Here is a 5,614-nt window from a genome sequence, read left to right as displayed (position 1 = left end):
CAAATTCCTAACAGGGATCACTTTTCAGTTAAAATTTAAACACCTAAGAATAATTGTGTATTAATTGCAGAGTTCAACCAATGGTACTAGAACAAAAAAAAAAACTAAAATGGATAAAGTATTACATTGTACATCAACCATCAGGACAAGAGCTGATCAAGTTGCTGTTTCTCATAGTGTCCATTTCACTTGAACAATTTTCCCCTTTGGTGCTCAGTTAGTTGTCGCTGATCAGGGAGGACATATGATATTTGTCCCTTTGTGACTATCTTAATTCACTCAGCATGATGTTTTCCAAATTCCTCCATCTTGTTGCAAATGACCGGATTTCATTGTTTTTGACTGCTGTATAGTATTCGATAGAGTACATGTCCCATAATTTCTTTATCCAGTCTACTGTTGATGGGCATTTAGGTTGGTTCCAGGTCTTGGCTATTGTGAATTGAGCTGCGATAAACATTAATGTGCAGACAGCTTCTTTGTTTGCCAATTTCGTTTCCTTTGGGTAAATTCCAAGTAGTGGTATGGCTGGGTTGTATGGTAGGGTTATATTCAGGTTTCTGAGGAATCTCCAGACTGACTTCCATAGTGGCTTAACCAGTGTGTATTCCCACCAACAGTGGGTTAGTGTCCCTTTTTGCCCACATCCTCTCCAGCATCTATTGTTGGTAGATTTCTGAATGTGAGCCATTCTAACCGGGGTGAGGTGAAACCTCATTATGGTTTTGATTTGCATTTCCCTGATTGCTAGTGATCTTGAACATTTTTTCATGTGCCTGTTGGCCATTTGGATTTCCTCTTTTTTTTTTATTTTTTTTTTTTTATTTTTTGACAGGCAGAGTGGACAGTGAGAGAGAGAGACAGAGAGAAAGGTCTTCCTTTGCCGTTGGTTCACCCTCCAATGGCCGCCGCGGCCGGCACGCTGCGGCCGGCGCACCGCGTTGATCCGATGGCAGGAGCCAGGAGCCAGGTGCTTTTCCTGGTCTCCCATGGGGTGCAGGGCCCAAGCACCTGGGCCATCCTCCACTGCACTCCCTGGCCACAGCAGAGAGCTGGCCTGGAAGAAGGGCAACCGGGACAGAATCCGGCGCCCCGACCGGGACTAGAACCCGGTGTGCCGGCGCCGCTGGGCAGAGGATTAGCCTAGTGAGCCGAGGCGCCGACCTGGATTTCCTCTTTTGAACAATGTCTATTGAGGTCCTTGGCCCATCTCTTAAGTGGGTTGTTTGTTTTGATGTTGTGAAGTTTCTTGATTTATTTGTAGATTCTGGTTATCAACCCGTTATCATTTGCATAGTTTGCAAATATATTTTCCCATTCTGTTGGTTGCCTCTTCACTTTCCTGACTGTTTCTTTTGCAGTACGGAAACTTCTCAATTTCATGCAATCCCAGTAGTTAATTTTGGCTTTGACTGCCTGAGCTTCTGGGGTGTTTTCCAAGAAGTCATTGCCGGTACCTATATCTTGTAGGGTTTTTCCAATGCTCTCTAATAATTTGATGGTGTCAGGTCATAGATTTAAGTCTTTAATCCATGTTGAGTGAATTTTTGTGTAAGGTGTAAGGTAGGGGTCTTGCTTCATGCTTCTGCACGTGGAAATCCAGTTTTCCCAGCGCCATGTATTGAATAGACTGTCCTTGCTCCAGGAATTGGTTTTAGATCCTTGATCAAATATAAGTTGGCTGTAGATGTTTGGATTTATTTCTGGTATTTCTCTTCTGTTCCATTGGTCTCTCCATCTGTTTCTGTACCAGTACCATGCTGTTTTGATTACAAGTGCCCTGTAGTATGTCCTGAAATCTGGTATTGTGATGCCTCCAGCTTTGTTTTTGTTGTACAAGATTGCTTTAGCTATTCGAGGTCTCCTGTGTCTCCATATGAATTTCAGCATCATTTTTTCCAGATCTGAAAAGAATGTCTTTGGTATTTTGATTGGTATCTCACTGAATCTATCAATTGCTTTTGGGAGAATGGACATTTTGATGATATTGATTCTTCCAATCCATGAGTATGGAAGATTTTTCCATTTCTTGGTATCCTCTTCTATTTCTTTCTTTAATGTTTTGTAATTTTCATCGTAGAGATCCTTAACGTCCTTGGTTAAATTTATTCCAAGGTATTTGATTGTTTTTTGTAGCTATTGTGAATGGGATTGATCTTAGAAGTTCTTCCTCAGCCATGGCATTGTCTGTGTATACAAAGGCTGTTGATTTTTGTGCATTGATTTTATACCCTGCTACTTTGCCAAAATCTTCTATGAGTTCCAATAATCTCTTAGTAGAGTTCTTTGGGTCCCCTAAATAAAGAATCATATCGTCTGCAAAGAGGGATAGTTTGAGTTCTTCCTTCCCAATTTGTATCCCTTTAATTTCTTTTTCTTGCCTAATAGCTCTGGCTAGAACTTCCAGAACTATATTGAATAGCAGTGGTGAGAGTGGGCATCCCTGTCTGGTACCAGATCTCAGTAGAAATGCTTCCAACTTTCCCCCGTTCAATAGTATGTTGGCCGTGGGTTTTTCATAGATTGCTTTGATTGTATTGAGGAATGTTCCTGCCATACACAGTTTGCTTAGAGTTTTCATCATGAAAGGCTGTTGTATTTTATCAAATGCTTTCTCGGCATCAATTGAGATAATCATATGGTTTTTCTTCTGCAGTCTGTTAATGTGGTGTATCACATTGATTGTTTTGCGCACATTAAACCATCCCTGCATACCAGGGATAAATCCCACTTGGTCTGGGTGGATGATCTTTCTGATGTGTTGTTGCATTCTATTGGCGAGAATTTTATTGAGGATTTTTGCATCTATGTTCATCAGGGATATTGGTCTGTAATTCTCTTTCAATGCTGCATCTTTTCCCGGCTTAGGAATTAAGGTGATGCTGGCTTCATAGAAAGAATTTGGGAGGACTCCCTCTTTTTCGATTGTTCTGAATAGTTTGAGAAGAATTGGCGTCAGTTCTTCTTTAAATGTCTGGTAGAATTCAGCAGTGAATCCATCTGGTCCTGGGCTTTTCTTTGTTGGGAGGGCCTTTATTACTGTTTCAATTTCTGTCTCAGTTATCGGTCTGTTTAGGTTTTCGATGTCTTCCTGGTTCCATTTAGGTAGGTTGCATGTGTCCAGGAATCTATCCGTTTCTGATAGGTTTCCGTGTTTGCTGGCATACAAGTCCTTGTAGTAATTTCTGATGATTCTTTTTTATTTCTGTGATGTCTGTTGTTGCGTCTTTTCTCTTCTTTTTTTAGTTAGTTGAGCCAATGGGGTATCAATTTTGTTTATTTTTTCAAAAAAACAGCTCCTCGTTTGGCTGATTTTTTGTAACTTTTTTTTTTGTTTCTGTTTGAGCTTGTATTTTTTTTAACTTTTATTTAATGAATATAAATTTCCAAAGTACGATTTATGGATTACAATGGCTTGCCCCACATACCGTCCCTCCCACCCACTACCCTCCCCTTTCCCACTCCCTCTCCCCTTCCATTCACATCAAGATTCATTTTCGATTTTCTTAATATACAGAAGATCAGCTTAGCATACATTAAGTATGTATTTCAACAGTTTGCACCCCCATAGAAACACAAAGTGAAATATATTGTTTGAGTACTCGTTATAGCATTAAATCTCAATACACAGCACATTAAGGACAGAGATCCTACATGAGGAGTAAGTGCACAGTGACTCCTGTTGTTGACTTTACCAATTGACACTCCTGTCTATGAGATATTAAGATGGCTACGCCCACTCTTTTTTCATTTCTGTTGTCATGGTATATCTTTTTCCAGGCTTTCACTTTCAGTCTGTATCTTTGTTGGAAAGATGTGTTTCTTGTAAGCAGCAAATAGATGGGTTTTGTTCCTTAAGCCAGTCAGCCAATCAGTGTCTTTTAACTGGACAGTTCAGGCCATTAATGTTCAATGTGACTAATGGTATGTGGTAACTTTGCCCTGCCGTTTGCCAAAGATAAGTTCTAATATATGCTTTGAATTCCCTGTGATCTTTTGCTGTGAGGTTTCCTTCCTTTACCTTCTTTCATATTGATGACCGTGTTTCTGTGTTTCTGTGTGTAACACATCTTTAAGCATCTGTTGCAGGGCTGGATGAGTGGCGACAAATTCTTTCAATTTCTGTTTGCTATGAAAAGTCTTTATTTCACCTTCATTCACAAATGAGAGCTTTGCAGGATATAATATTCTGGGCTTGCAGTTTTTCTCTCTTAGTACCTGGGCTATATCTCGCCATTCCCTCCTAGCTTGTATGGTTTCTGATGAGAAGCCTGCTGTAAGTCTAATTGGAGATCCTCTGAGAGTAATCTGATGTTTCTCTCTTGCATATTTTAGGATCTTTTCTTTATGTTTCACTGTGGAGAGTTTAATTACAACGTGTCATGGTGAGGATCTCTTTTGGTCATGTTTATTAGGGGTTCTATGAGCTTCCTGTACTAGGATTTCTCTGTCCTCCAAACCTGGGAAATTTTCTGCTAATATCTCACTAAAAAGGCCTTCTAATCCTTTCTCCCTCTCCATGCCTTCAGGAACTCCTAGAACCCAAATGTTGGGTTTTTTAATAGTATCCTGAAGATTCCCAAAAATATGTTTTAGATTTCTAATTTCCTCTTCTTTTCTTTGGTCTGACTCTATCCTTTCCTGTTCTCTGTCTTCTAAGTCCGATATTCTCTCTTCTGCTTCACCCAATCTGTTTTTAAGGCTCTCTAGTGTGTTTTTCATTTGATCTATTGAATTCTTCACTTCATTATGATTTCTCGTCACTATCACAGTTTCCTGTTCTACTAGTTTCTGCATTTCATTTTGATTCTTCCTTAATATTTCATTTTCACGAGAGAGATTTTCTGTCTTGTCCATTAAGGATTTCTGTAGTTCAAGAATTTGTTTTTGAGAACTTCTTAATGTTCTTATCAATTTTTTGAGATCTGCTTCTTGCATTTCTTCTATCTCATCATCTTCATAATCTTGAATTGGGGTGTCTTTTTCATTTGGGGGCGTCATAGTGACTTCCTTGTTTTTATTACCTCGGTTTTTGCGTTTGTTATTTGGCATATTGGAGATATTTGGTTTTTCACTGTGGTGCTTTTTCTTGTTATACTATGACTCTAGATTAAGTGGACTGTCTGTTTTTGATGGAGCCTTAGAGGCTTGAGATGGGTGTGGCCTGAGAGCTCTGTTTGGTGTGCCAAAGGTGACACTCCCAGGTTAGGCATGGTAGATCTCTCTCTCTCTCTTTCTTTCTTTTTTTTTTTTTTTGATTCAAAAGGGAAATAATTCCACACAGCTGAACGAAGTTGGAGGTATTTAGCAGGCAAATGATATACCCACAGGAGCCAGAGATCGGAAGCTCTTTCCCAAGGACCCCACAGGGAATCTGTTCTGCCCTCTGAGTGGGCTCAAATTCTCTTTCAGTCTCCCAATGGGTTTCCAAAGTTACAGAATTGTAGCGTCTCTGGAGAGTACTCACGTGAATTCCATGAGTTCTCTCCCCCACCGTCTCTTTTTTCACAGTCTCGGTTCAGTAGCACCACAGATTCACTAGGTCCTAATCTCCTGTTAATTCATCCCGCCCAGAGTCAGGTTTTTCTGCTAGGCTCAGGGCCGGTGCAGACCT

This window comes from Oryctolagus cuniculus, chromosome 13 (assembly GCF_051225735.1).
Source record: "Oryctolagus cuniculus isolate XC-2025 breed Fujian yellow rabbit chromosome 13, ASM5122573v1, whole genome shotgun sequence".
Classification (NCBI taxonomy): Eukaryota; Metazoa; Chordata; class Mammalia; order Lagomorpha; family Leporidae; genus Oryctolagus; species Oryctolagus cuniculus.
Note: the sequence above shows the minus strand (reverse complement) of the source record.